This window comes from Xenopus laevis, chromosome 3S, assembly GCF_017654675.1.
Source record: "Xenopus laevis strain J_2021 chromosome 3S, Xenopus_laevis_v10.1, whole genome shotgun sequence".
Taxonomy (NCBI): domain Eukaryota; kingdom Metazoa; phylum Chordata; class Amphibia; order Anura; family Pipidae; genus Xenopus; species Xenopus laevis.
In genome coordinates, this window is record NC_054376.1 from 54,478,724 (window position 1) to 54,494,207 (window position 15,484).

The window sequence follows — 15,484 nt, forward strand, 5'->3', positions numbered from 1 at the left end:
TATTCTGTTCGGAAGTTCAGCAGCTATGCTGCAGGCCAGGCTTCCATGTGGTTGTAGCACCCCCACACCCGTCCTTTTAAATGGTGGAACAATGCCTTTGGAAATGGGTGTTGGTCTGGGCAGCTTCTCTCTCTTAAAAGCCGCAAGCGGGGGAGGATTAATCTCATGGAACCAATGCTTGGGTCTAGGTTATCTCTCCCCTTTGAAAGCTAATGGCGGGGGAGGACTAAGCCCTATGATGAAAACCAATGCCCAGGTCGGGAGACCTTTTATTTCAGGTAATGCTCTTGTGCCGGGAGGCTTTAGCATTAGAAACTGTGACCAGAGGTAAATAGTTAGGGACCGCCATATGGGTTTTACCTTGATGTGGTATGGTGGCTTATCAATCTTATGATCATAATTTTGTAACTAAAAAAACCCTGCATAGATAACTTATTTGACAGGGGACCAGGGAATGTGCATTGATCAATTTTTCTTCTTTTTCTCTATGTCTGCAGTTAATTTGGCCAGATCAGTAGCACTTACATTGTATTTTAGTACATTTTTATTAAGCCATGGAGTGCTCCCACAACCTTTCCCTTTTGCACTTAATAATAAAACAGTACCTTGTACTTGATCCCATCTAAGATATAATTAATCCTTATTGGAGGCAAAACCAGCCTATTTGGGGTTATTTAAAGGGATACTGTCATGGGAAAAAATTTTAAAAAAAAGAATCGGTTAATAGTGCTTCTCCAGCAGAATTCTGCACTGAAATCCATTTCTCAAAAGAGCAAACAGATTTTTTTATATTCAATTTTGAAATCTGACATGGGGCTAGACATATTGTCAATTTCCCAGCTGCCCCAAGTCATTTGATTTCAGTGCAAAATTCTGCTGGAGAAGCATTATTAACTGATTAATTTTGAAAAAAAGTTTTTTCCCATGACAGTATCCCTTTAATGTTTACATGATTTTCTAGTAGTCTTAAGGTACGAAGATCCAAATTACAAAAAGATCCGTTATCCGGAAAGCCCCAGGTCCCGAGAATTCTGGATAAAAGGTCCCATACCTGTACTATCAAAACATCCATTATCCCCCATGCAAAAGAATGGGAAAAGCAAATGTCTGTTGGTTAGTTGGGATTCAAAGGTGTGCCCAAGTGCTGCCTACATAACATTACCAGCCTGTGGCAGGGGGTTTCTTATTCTTTTGATAATGAAAAAGATTTTCATTAACCAGTAGATAACTGTTTATGATTGAAATAACACATTTGGGGGGGTTATTTATGAAAATCAGAATTTTTCAGATTTTTTAACAAATCCGACCAAAGTAGAATCCACGATTTGACCTTCCTTATTATTAAAAAAGCACAATTATATCCGATCGGGGAGGAAAATCGTTAAAAACCCAAATTGTGTAATTTTTTCGGAGGTTTTTCTAGAATCATATGATTTTTTCGGCCTTATACCTGGAAAGACAGAATTTTTCAGATTTGTGCAGAAAAGCCAGAAATAGTCGGATTTTTGGGCTAATTCCAGCGCAGACCACAGAAACTTCCAAATAGGAAAGGGACCTCTCCCATTGACTTATATACAACCTCGGTAGTTCTGAGATGGTGGATTTTCTGATTCTGACTTTTTGCAGCATCGGGGTATAATAAATCTCGAAAAATGTAAGGTTTTTTTTCCACTAAAAATTCAGATTTTATAGTAAAACTCAATTTTTTTTAGCATTCAGACTTTAATAAATGTCCCCCTAAATGTACTTTATAATTTCCTTATTTGGCTTCAAAATCGCCTTGAATATTAAATAACATTGCAATATTTGTATAGCAAAATTAAAGACTTTCATTCAATATGAGGATGAAGTGGTGTTTATGCAATTACAACATATAGATTGATTTAAATAAAGACATCCTGGGCACTATTAAGAAAATGTGTTTGCATAGGGTCTAAATTCTCAGTATGCAGAGTGTCAGTATAATAAGGAAGTCTGAGTGATTAATCTGTTTTCTTGCAGAAATATATATAATCCAGCTGCCCCCCCCACAACATTTTTATGTGAAACTTTCTGTGTGTTTACATTTAGGTTAAATTCCACAGCAGACCTGGACTATGATGCCTTCATAGGTAATGTGTGCAGATAGGAGAGTAAAGGCACAGGCTGGTACTAACTGATCTTCAAACATTGTCTTCAAACATACTATTTATGGTGTATTAAAATCAATTTAAAAGCAAACAGGTATATAAACCAGTCTCTATATATTCTCTGTGTTATTGTATGCAGCTTTATTTGATCCCAGGCCTACTATTTTTTTTACTTCAATAAGCTTATGTGCCATAAAACCAGGACTGGATTATAATCATCCCAGCATTCAGTAACGTAACTAGAGGGGCGGGCCCTGGCGCGGGGCGTGCAGCTGGGTCCCCCGCCCCCCTCGGTTCTGCCCGGAACTGCCCGGAATTACGAAGAAGTCAGTGGCGCGCGAGCTGCCGGGGGGGCCCTGAGGGGCTGCGGGCCCTGGTCCAATCGCACCCCCTGCTCCCCCGGTAGTTACGCCACTGCCAGCATTTCATCTAACAAGGGTACCTTATGCTGTAAAATTTTGAAGCTCAGAACTGAGTGTCATTCCTGCAGAAACAGCTATTGCATTTATGTTTTCTCTGTCATTTTAAACACAGCCCCAGCAGACATTCTGCATGCCCTAGGCCTATCAGCTCTGTCCTTAAAGGAACAGTAACACCAAAAAAATTAAACTGTCCTAAAGTAATAAAAATATAATGTACTGTTGCGCTGCACTAGTAAAACTAGTGTGTTTACCTCGAAACACAGCTATAATTTATATAAACAAGTTGCTTTGCAGCCACGGGGGCAGTCATTGAGAGCTGAAAAATTAGAAAAGGCACAGGATACACAGTGGATAACTGATAAGCTCTGTAGTATACAATGGGATTCTTCAGAACTTATCTGTTATCTACTGTGGGTCCTGTGCTTGAATGGCTGCCACCATGGCTGTACAGTTGCTTGTTTATATCAACTATAGTTTTTCTGAAGTAAACATGCTGGTTTTGCCAATGCAGGGCAACAGTACATTATATTTTCATTCCTTTAAAACACTTTTATTTTTTTTCCTACTGGAAGATAGTTTCGTACTTGTAGAGAAACGTTAAACGACATGCTTTCATTCCACTTATAAGGAATATGAAGACCAGGGGTCCCCAAAAGGTAGATTGGGATCTTCCAGTAGACATTTAGCTGGTGATCAGTGGATCTCAAGACACTGTCAACAAACAGCTCAAGTAAATTACCCTCCTGTTTAATTCTTTTCATTAAGATATTTATTACAGTTTATTTATTAAGATTACATAATAAATAGTAGTTTGATAAATATAGTGGTATACATTTGCTCATTAATCAATAAATTCAAGTAATATTTTCCATGAAACTGAATGCTAACAATGCTTTTATGAATGTAGATCATAATGGCAAAACATCACAAAAAGTAGACCCCGCATTAGCAAAGTATGGGCACTCCCAATGTTGACAGTACTAAAATATGTGAACATTCAAGCTGTCAGGGCTCAGGTAGCCGGGACCAGCTTTCTGGAGGAAAAGCAGCCCACGGCACAATCACAACTAAATATTTTGAAGGCAGTTTAAAAGTTGAAAGCACAAAATAAAAGACTTGCCTCTTAATGGGCTTCTAACTAAACAGGTCAGTCTTTCTGACTAACAAGGAGTAGGCCTACCACTTGTCTCCCAAACAGAGAATATAAAGAAAAACAAAATCCCAACCTTGTTGAGATTCAAAACCTCTCACTAAGATCACACAGACAGTTCTCATGTGATTTCCACCAGATTGGAAATCGACATTGTGGCTTAAGCAAAGTATCTCAGATAGGGCTGTATTTATATCGCCATCAAACTTGCAGAATGACGTGCGCACAAGTGCTTGTGACATCACTTCTGGTAAAATTTTCTGCATTCCAACAGTGAGCCCTATATCCCTCACATCACATTTATTTTTTATTTTTAAAAAATATATATATATAGGCACCTGCCCCCCAAAAGCTGAAACCAGGAGCGTAACTACAGAGGAAGCAGACCCTGCGGTTGCAGGGGGCCCAGGCGGTATAGGGGCCCAATCAGGCCCTAATTCAAATACAACTTGAATAAATATTGCTAAAACAGGTCAACCTCTAGATATTTTTGGGGCCTGAAAAGTAATTTTCTGTGGGGCCCAGTAATATCTTGTTACGTCAATGGCTGAAATCCTAGGAACAGGCCCTTGGGTGCCTATACATAAATACAGTCCTTGTCTTAGGTAGACATAAAACACCCAGACTGGACTAGCATTCACAGAACCACTATGTTAGCAACCTGGTAGGTATATAAGCTTCATCCTTAACTTTCCCTGGTATTCTAATAGTGACTTCAACAGAAATGCATATTATCATTCCATTACCAGTATAAAAGAACAGTGGTCTTTTGTCTTTAGATGTCACGGTGGAGGTTTTTTTTAAAAAAAAATAATTGTCATAGTTTACAACAGGGTTATACAGTACAATAGACAGGAAAAAATAATTGGCGGCTTATTGACCTCCAAATCTGATCAGGACTCAGTCTTGTGCCTTTTATAAAACATTGGTTCCAAGTATGCCTTGTACGCACCGATTGTTCTGCCTTTGTCCATAAAAGGCTGAAACACCAAATGAAAAATAGTAGATTCGGGCACTCGCAGATTAACATGGTTTGCAGTTAATCTGCGAGTGCCTGGCTCTACTATTTTTCAGTCTTGTACCTGTAGAGAATGCTTAATACATAAAATAACAGCAAAGTTGCTTTTCTTCATAGTCACAAACAAAAGCTGTCCCTACATGTTCTTGCAAAATAAACATGGATTAGGTGCTAAGAAAGCTTGTACATGTACAGCCCAAGGATGTTTAGCACAGCTGCTAGTATTTTGAATTCATGTTGTTCCTCACCTCTCTTTCTGGGCTCTTCCAGAAGCAAAGTGTTTTAGATGTCACCCCCCTGGAAGAAGAAAAACAACAGGTAAGCAAATCCTGCTTTACAGATCTTATTAGAAGCACGTTCATAAATATGCTAAGTACTGTTACTTAAACTCTGTAGACAAGGAGATTAGCACCTAAATTGTGTGGAATTACGCGTTACCATTTGTCTACAAATAGCTCTGGTGAGCAAGTACATGTAATTTGGGTGAGGGGTTGGGTTAGAACTCATGGGATAGTTTTGATGAGTAGCTAAGATAACTTGTCTGTGTGGGGGATAAAAAAATGGACACCAAAGTTAACCAGATACAGGCAGATAGACAGGATATCATGCTGCTTGACTATCACTTGGGTATCAGTGCAGTTTGGTCACACACATAAATAATCAGATTGCAATGACCTTATCAGCCAGACCACTAACGTGATTATGGAACATACTGGGTCATTGGTTGTTAAGATTGTTATACTACATTAGTGTGGATCTGCCAAACTCCTGATAATGGGCCCACATATACAGATGATCATCCAGATTCCAGATGAGTTTATATTTATAAACTCCTATAATCAGGGCCGGCCTTAGGCCAATTGGACCAATTGGGCCCAATTGGGCCCCGCACCTCTGGGGGGCCCCGCACCACAGGGCAGCACAGATAATATTTCCCTCAGCACATGATGCTGCCTGGCCTGCCCCCAACTTTGAGAGTCCAGCCCATCCCCAAATCCATAGGTCTAGCCTGCCCCCAACTCTCATAGGCCCAGCTTTCCTCCAACCTTGATAGGCCCTGCCTGCCCCCAATCCAACCAAGCCTGCTCCCAAGCTGAATCGGCCCAGCCCCAAACTAATTGGCCCAGTCCACTCTCCTATTTCCTCCCTCTCTCTCTTACCCTGTGTGCCCCTATTAAGTTACCTTGTCTGCCCCTTTCCTTTCTATTTTGTGCCTGTATGCCCTTATTTTCCTAAATACTTGGTGTGTCAGTAGCCAGCAACACTTTGTCTAGGGGCCCCGCCAACATGGTCCCAATTGGGCCCCACATGTGATAGGACCAGCCCTGCCTATAATGGTTACAAATTAAATATGTATATTGTGCTTTCTCCCATGGGACTTAAGATGCTTTACAGGGTTTTTTTTACAGCAGCAAGGCAGCCATGATGTGAGGGCTAAGTATACCAGCAACAGGGAATCAAAGTAGGGTCTGTAGCATGAGGTCTCATATTAAAGTCTAATTATTTCACGTTAAGGCCCAGTCCTTCTTGAAAAAAGGTATATTTTAGACTGTGTATCAATCAAGGTTATTCTTGAGTATATTTATAGTAAGTATTGATCAGGGTGTGAAAATTGGTCAGAACTACAACTTTCATATTTGCTGGTCAGGGGGTAGCTGGTAGATTTGGTTCCAAACCAGTTTCCAACAAAAACTTTTGCTGGTCATACACAAGCCAATAAAAGTTTGGGTCCCTCTAGTCGGCAGCTTATTGGCAAATGTATTGGGCCCACCAATGGGTCCATCAGTCAAATATCTGGCCAAAAACTGTCCAGATATCTGCCAGGTTTGAAAATCCCTTTGGACAAGGAAGCACTAATGTAGTCCTCATCCTACCAGTCTCTGTAGGCCCCTCTGTTGGCCCTAGGAACAACAATGGGATTATCCAACATGTGGGTGGCCAAATCGGGCGCAGATTTGCCTGGGTATGGGTATAGCCAGTTTAAGGGTGCACTTAGGTCAGTGCATTACATAGGTTAAAATCTTGCTTGCTCTTGCTTGTCTGCATAGCACAGATGTATTTTTAAGTTAAATCCAAGTTGCTGGTCCATGAAAGAGCAGGAAAGAACATTTCAAAACAACAAAAACATAATACTTTTCATCTACTGTGTACTGTCAGCTCTCGCCAAGAATTTCTTTTATGTGACATTGTTTGTTCTTGCTGTTGCCCATTTGTGGTGTAGAAAATGTTGGCATAATTTTAAAAAAATAATAACATTAATATTTTCAACAGAACTATCAAAGTGTATCAAATTGCTGTTTTTTAGAATTCTGGAAGCAACTTTCCTTTGTGTTCTTTTGTGTTCCGGATATCACAAAATGGAAAAACATACATTTAATTATGACGTGCCTGGAATCTTCTTTTATTAAATAAAGAACTTTTAAATGGCTAGATGCCCTCAGTTACATCTGAATGCATATAAATATCAATTCTGTGCAGCAGTTTTTAATATACATTTAAATAATTGGTCTGTGTGTCATTCAATAAAGAATTTTAACACAGATGTGAATATGTGAATGTGAATATAAATAGATAAATAATGACTTTTTTATTATTATAATATCAAGGTATTTATCATTTCTATTAAAGGCAGACTTGTAAGGTAGGTAAAAATTATGCCATGCAGTGTCTGTCTCTGTAAATGTGTAACTGCCTGATATTTGTATATGTGAGTTTTAAATGTTTCAAAATTTTTATGTTTTGAAAGTGTATTTAAAGGGATACTGTCATGGAAATTTTTTTTTCCAAAATGAATCAGTTAATAGTTCATTTCTCAAAAGAGCAAACAGATTTTTTTATATTCAATTTTGAAATCTGACATGGGGCTAGACATATTGTCAATTTCCCAGCTGCCCCAAGTCATGTGACTTGTGCTCTGATAAGCTTCAATCACTCTTTACTGCTTTACTGCAAGTTGGAGTTATATCACCCCCCTCCCTTGCCCCCCCCGGCAGCCAAACAAAAGAACAATGGGAAGGTAACCTGATAGCAGCTCCCTAACACAAGATAACAGCTGCCTGGTAGATCTAAGAACAACACTCAATAGTAAAAACCCATGTCCCACTGAGACACATTCAGTTACATTGAGAAGGAAAAACAGCAGCCTGCCAGAAAGCATTTCTCTCCTAAAGTGCAGGCACAAGTCACATGACCAGAGGCAGCTTGGAAATTGACAAAATGTCTAGCCCCATGTCAGATTTCAAAATTGAATATAAAAAAATCTGTTTGCTCTTTTGAGAAATGGATTTCAGTGCAGAAGTCTGCTGGAGTAGCACTATTAACTGATGCGTCTTGAAAAAAAACATGTTTTCTGATGACAGGATCCCTTTAAAGGTTATGTAAGGATGTAATATTTTCCTTGGCCACTAAGGGGGAGATAGAGGGACAGGTGATAAAGGGTAAAAAAGGAAGGGTTCCACCCAGGGTGTGGTTGTCAGTTTATTTGAAAGGTGTAGCCAGGTAGATCTTTAAAGGGATCCTGTCATCGGAAAACATGTTTTTTTCAAAACACATCAGTTAATAGTGCTACTCCAGCAGAATTCTGAACCGAAATCCATTTCTCAAAAGAGCAAACAGATTTTTTTATATTCAATTTTGAAATCTGACATGGGGCTAGACATTTTGTCAATTTCCCAGCTGCCCCCAGTCATGTGACTTGTGACTGCACTTTAGGAGAGAAATGCTTTCTGGCAGGCTGCTGTTTTTCCCTTCTCAATGTAACTGAATGTGTCTCAGTGGGACATGGGTTTTTACTATTGAGTGTTGTTCTTAGATCTACCAGGCAGCTGTTATCTTGTGTTAGGGAGCTGCTATCTGGTTACCTTCCCATTGTTCTTTTGTTTGGCTGCTGGGGGGAAAAGGGAGGGGGGTGATATCACTCCAACTTGCAGTACAGCAGTAAAGAGTGATTGAAGTTTATCAGAGCACAAGTCACATGACTTGGGGCAGCTGGGAAATTGACAATATGTCTAGCCCCATGTCAGATTTCAAAATTGAATATAAAAAAATCTGTTTGCTCTTTTGAGAAATGGATTTCAGTTCAGAATTCTTCTGGTGCAGAACTATTAACTGATTCATTATGAAAAAAATGTTTTTTCCCATGACAGTATCCCTTTAAGTGTGGCACTAAGTGCCAGGCAGGGCTAGTAAGAATGAGTAGCTGGTACCCCAACTAGGAGAGAGAGGCTTAGTAGCCGTGGTTCAGCCACAATCAGGGAATAAGTGTACAGATAGGATCAAGCGGACAACACAGGCCAAGGTGACAAGGAAAAGCCTATATGGAAAGGTGAAGGGGAACATCAGTGTGGTGTTCAACTGGCTGAAGCAGGAAGGTGGCACAGCTAAAAAGTCGTAGCCGGGGCAAGACGGAGGGTTGCAGGACGTGTAACGGACTGTCTGACCGGCAGGTGGTGCATTGAAAAAGGCGTTCGCTGGGTTCATAGATTCTGTTGGATGTGGGGTAATTTTGATCACCTGTGAATCTGCAAAAGAAATTGTCTGATCAACTGGTTCGTGAGTAACCTATGACAACTGTTAAATAAATCTGTTACTTCTGTTTGCAACAACTATTGTACTGTGCCTTTAATCTATCGAAGGGCCCCTTACACATTCACTTCTGCATTGCTCTTTCTATTGAAGAGTGACTTCCTAACAACATCTGCAATTTCTAAAATGCTATAACAGAGCAATCTAATATTGAAAGGGGTGTTTAAAGGAAACTGTCATTCCTTGTGACAAAATTGATGCTCTGCTTCAAGGTGAAGCAAAGTCAGACCAGAATAGGCCTGTGTTTGCAGGTTTTTGGGTTTCCCAAATCATGGCTGACAATGGAGACACAAAGGAATACATTTTTTCATAGAATTATTAATTTGTGTTACAAAAAGTCAGTTGATTTTAAAGATTCAGATTTAATTCAACCAGGCACTTGGATTTGGCTTAATCCAAATCTTGCTGAAAAAGATTGAATATTGGTCAGATCCTGAATTGAATCCTGGATTTGGTGCATCCGTACTTTGTGGGGATCTGGTGTGGCATTTAACAGGTGTCTCCTTCAGGCCTGTGCACAATTAAAGGCTTTTTCTACAGTAAGGAGGGTACAGTTCTAAGAACTTTAGTTAATAGGGCAGAATGTTTTCTTATCTCTGCAGCCAATCCATTCAAGCCACGAGAGAGTGTGGGCAATATCTACAAATGCTTGCATGAAAGTGCGGTTTAGAGAAACTTACAGACTTGGATCGTGGGTTTTAGCTTAAAATTTTCCTCACATCCCCATTAAGCTTTAAGTAAAACCAAAAGAACATATTTCAGTTATATTAAATTTCACAAGGGTATGGGCTTTTTAAACATATTTACTAGTTAATGGTAAAAAACATAGAGAACACACTTTTAACTACAGTTTCCCTTTAGAAATGATAAGGTATTGAATCGTATAATGAGAAAGAAAACAAATACAAAAAGGAAAGTATAAAACACTAAATCAATGTCACAGTAATAAAAGCTGGAAAAAGAAACATATACATTAACAATATATACCAATTTAAAATGCCAATGATTTCAAGGCATATTTTCCATCTGCCTTTGGTTTAAGACGTAGTGGCAACAGCTATTATTTTTTCTGCTGAAACGGTTTATTTAATCAACACTTGTTCAAGAGGCTTAACAAACCTGCATAGTTCTGCAGTATTTCAGATTAGCAAGAAAGAGGATATCGTAGAAACTCCTGCCAAACGTCTTCATGTTTCCCACAATTTATAGAGTGATTCTCAAAAGCTCAGAGTTAACAGAGTGTGGAATTGGCCAACATAGGGGTACTTGGAGCTTAAATGTGGGCTTCCCGGGCCATTTAGAATGCACATTCAGATCCTGGCACCCTTATTAGCTAGGGAATAAAAACAAAAATAACCCACCATCTGTATCAAGTATCTACATGTACGTGTACAGGGAGAAAAGAAGGTTAATCGTTTGTTACATTTGGTATCTTACCATACCAAAGCTGGTTTCCACACTATGGCAGTGTAACATGAAAAAGAAGGCAAAGGAAAATATGTATACCCAGCGTGCTGAAATTTTCCCAAGACTATAGACAAACAAAAGATCATATGGCAGGGGCAGGCAGATACAAGAAAGCTCAGTAGGCTATTTAACTATTGAGAAATGTCAGGCAACAGCTTAGATATTTCAAGAAAGAGATGCAAGAAGCGCATAATATTGTCTATCTAATATACAATGCCCATTCCAATTCTTTTGATAGGACATCAAAGGGGATTATGGATAGTTTACTTACAATGAAAAAAGGCAAATACGAAAATAATCTAAGAGAGAGATGATAATGTATTTGTCCATAATGTATTTGCCATTCATATTATGTCTGATGGTTTGTCAAGCTGCACAAAACTATCTACCTGATATTTGGTATTCAAACTTTTTGTCACTGGATCATTTCCTAGTAGAAAAGAGGTAGGGAAAATATAGTGCTAAAAAAATGTAAATGGTATATTATTGGGCTCTCTGCTGGACAGTGGTTAGATGAGATCACAAACCCCTCCCCCTCTTTAATCAAACATGGCATTCAACAATGACCTTTGAGGGTACTATTATATCCCCAAAATTTGAAAATGTAAAGTGTTCTATAGGTTTGACTCCTATAGCAACTAACCAATCAATTTGCTGGTTGCAAACATCTGAATAGTTGCTACGTATGAGTAACAAGAACTTGACAAACACACACATATACTTGCTGCAGCCCATGTGATGTCTTTTCAGGCATATCACAATCTCCATTATCAGGCACAGTAATATTTTTTAATAAAATCTATGTAGTGTGGGCCTGTATATTTTGGGTTAAGTGCTGTTTATAATGATAAGCACTTTAGGATAAATGCAAATACAAATCAGACATAAAGAGGGCAGCACATGACTGCAGATACTAATCCAACAAGTTAAGTTTCCAGCAGATTTGCACTTAATTTGCAGCCAATTTTACTTTACTTACAGTACACTCCTCTATTTATTAATTGTCCTTTATATTAAGCCAATATACTGTATGTATGCAATATTGTCTCACCTTCTCAATGTTGGAGGTATATGACACAAGGGACTAAAGTTTGGCGCATCTCTGAATGTACAATATATGGGCTTTCTCAGATTCACCTTACTGACTTATCTTACCATTACTTTCTCACACGCCCCTGTAACCTTTCCAACATTGGGCTGATCAGGTGCCTGAATTAGGAAACCAGTTCAAAGCACTAACCTACAACTAATTTTGACTAAAAAGTAGCTTGATTCTATCATGGACAAGTAGCTTTTCTCCTTTAGTAGACCATTTGATGTCTGGTGGGACTTAACAGTACAAAAGGCCCACGTCATGCTGCCTGAAGTATTACATTACCCGTTGAATTAAATAGAAAAATACCTCATCTATTATTTTTAAATTAGTTCCAGTGAAATAAGTTGCCTATATGGCAAATAAAGTGAGATTTATTAAACCTCATAACATATTTGGATTTTATCATAGTTAAAACGTTGTCATGAGCTGGTTCATTTCTGGAATTTGTTTCTAATTAGTTGGATTCAAAAAATAGTTGTTTTTTTTAAAGTATGCAAACAAAAATTCAGTAAGAATAAAACTTGTTGTAAAAAAATGCTATTTTTTCTCTCTTGGGAATTGACCACATCTGATGAAATCCAGGTCAGCATTTACATTTCAAAAGAAATTTTGTTTGAAACAGTTAAAAGTGGCAAGGGACATGGTGCCAGACTGCACAGCTTCTTTCATCAGACAAAAGACTGCAACGTTGCAATTTCTCAAAGAATGTTTCATTGGAGCCCAGACTTACTGTCCAGCATGAAAACTAGTGCATGGTCCTAAGCAAACACAGGTTCATTTTGTCAATTTCACATTGCTCAGCAGTAAGAGGAGTGAGATAAGGCTCATTAAAAGCTTTATAGTGATGGGGCTGGTCTAAGAAATGTTATTTATATGAATCTATGATGAAAATAATCTGAGCCTGCTTATAATTCTCTGGATGTGCACCTGCAGTTACTCACTTAATACATATTACAAGAAGACAACAAACTAGGTTAGGTTTCTTCCTTATTTAAACAATCATTCTGGCAGGTGAATACTTTCAAGATGTTCCTGAAACACATATTTTAATAATGTATTTTATTAAGAAATAAAGAATTTGAACTGTGCAATCTTTATTCCTGAGTAAATGTCTAGGTGTGTCTAGAATGCTTTTCCTTCTTTATTGAGCTTCTGCAAGTACTTCAGTTACACAGCATTTACTTCTTGGTCTCTTAAGTTTCACACTATGCACAACATACCCAGTTTTCCTTCCAGTTCCGTGTTCTTATGCTTATATCATCCACATATATTCATCCTGGCCCACCATGTTGCTCAAGATCATGATTTTGTCAGAAACTGTAGCTCTAAGCATCGCCTTACAAGTGAGCAATAATACACTAATACTTACGCCTACACTTATGCTAAACATGTGTTTTGAACATTGTTTGGGTAGATTCCCAGCTCAGTCTTCAACACTTAACTTGATCTGAGAAAAAAAGTCATCAGCGTACATGGATTTAATGGCAAATCCTGAAATAACACTGTAAATATCAAACAAACTTTGCATAACTTCTTAAACATGATATCACTTTCCACATTCTGTCATTTGCCATAAACTACTGCCCATAATTCATGCACAGTTGCAGAAAGTCCACCTCATTTTGCAGTGTAAAATAGATTTACTTAGTGCTTGAAACACTTAGAGAAATTGAGCCAACTGGCTCACATAGTAAGCACTGTCACGCTATTCACTCTTAATGCAACCAAATGAGAACAATTAGGACAACATGAAGCCTTGTAGCCATTTGTTAAATGATTTACACTGTACATTGTTATAAAGGAATCTGGGAGTAACTGTATACGCGCACAACAGCAGAGCACATAACTTCCCTATGAAACCATAGTTGTATCAGTCATTAATCTGATATACACAAAAGCAAATACATTTTTATCACGAAATTCCTTCCAATTTCACTGTCATGTTAAAGAGATACTGTCATGGGAAAATATGTTTTTTTTTCAAAATGCATCAGTTAATAGTGCTGCTCCATCAATTTTTCAAAAGAGCAAACAGATTTTGTCAATTTCCCAGCTGCATCCAGTCATGTGACTTGTGCTCTGATAAACTTCAATCACTCTTTACTGCTGTACTGCAAGTTGGAGTGATATCACCCCTCTCTTTCCTCCCCCAGCAGCCTAACCACAGAACAATGGGAAGGTAACGAGATGGCAGCTCCCTAACACAAGATAACAGCTTGTAACTGATTCAGTTACATGAGTTACAAGGGATCCTGTAATCGGAAAACATGTTTTTTTCAAAACGCATCAGTTAATAGTGCTACTACAGCAGATGGCGCCGCCATCTTGAATTCTTCGCCGCCGGGAGCGGACGCGACTCCTCGCGCTCCCGGCGGTCTTGACAGTACCCCCCCCCTCACGGGGGGCCTCAGGACCACCGGGACTTGGTTTCTGGGGAAACTTGGAGTGGAAGTCTCTTACCAAACGAGGAGCATGCACATCACGATGTCCCTCCCAAGAGCATTCTTCGGGGCCAAAGCCCTTCCAATGGATGAGGTACTGAAGGGATCCTCTGGAGATTCTGGAATCAAGGATTCTCTCCACCTCGAATTCTTGTTGACCCTCCACAGAGACAGCAGGAGGAGGAGATTGGACACCAGAGAAACGGTTGGAGACGGTGGGCTTCACCAGGGAGACGTGGAACACGTTGGGGATTCTCATCTCTGGTGGGAGTTGAAGTCTGATGGCTACGGGGTTAATTATCTCTAAGATGGGGAACGGACCCAGGAACTTCGGACCCAACTTGGGAGATGGCACCTTCAAGCGAATATTCCTGGAAGAGAGCCAGACATTATCACCCACCTTGTAGGGAGGAGAGGGCCTTCTACGGCGATCCGCGAAAGTCTTGTGGACTAGAGCACACTTCTCCAGATTAGACTTGGTTGCAGCCCAAATAGCAAGCATATGGGCTGTCAGATCATCTGCAGCCGGGACGTCCGACAACACGAAGTCCTGAGGAAAGGCTTGAGGGTGCTGTCCATACACCACCATAAATGGAGACCTTCCTGTGGAGGAATGACATGCATTATTATGAGCAAACTCTGCCCACGGGAGGAGGTCAGACCAATCGTCCTGGCAAAGAGACACGTGGTTCCTCAGGAACTGTTCTAAGGCTTGGGTCACACGTTCAGCTGCCCCATTCGTCTGCGGGTGGTAGGCAGATGAAAATTTAAGTGTTATTCCCAAGTCTTTACATAGAGAACGCCAGAACTTGGCGGTAAACTGGGTGCCTCTGTCGGAGACGATCTCCACCGGGAAACCATGCAGGCGGAAGATGTACTTAATAAAGAGTTGGGATAATTCCACCGCAGAGGGTAACTTCTTCAAAGGGATGAAATGGGCCATTTTGCTGAAGCGGTCAATGACAACCCAGATCACAGTATTCCCACCGGAGGGAGGAAGTTCGACAATAAAGTCCATAGAGAGGTGCGTCCACGGACGAGAGGGAACCGGCAAAGGCTGTAACAACCCGCTGGGGCGGGAATGGCTAGGCTTAGAAGTGGCACAGACATTACAAGCAGCCACAAAGTCCTTTACATCCTTGCGGATATCAGGCCACCAGACTAGGCGCCTCAAGAG

At 39.8% G+C, this 15,484-nt stretch overlaps 1 long non-coding RNA gene across 1 annotated transcript; it reads left to right on the forward strand.

Moving 5' to 3' along the window:
* The first annotated feature begins 226 nt into the window (after nt 1-226).
* Nucleotides 227-5,527, forward strand: LOC108712937. Its single transcript, XR_001935078.2, has 3 exons — nt 227-278; nt 2,071-2,111; nt 4,990-5,527. It is a non-coding gene; the product is annotated as an uncharacterized LOC108712937 (long non-coding RNA).
* The last annotated feature ends 9,957 nt before the right edge of the window (nt 5,528-15,484 follow it).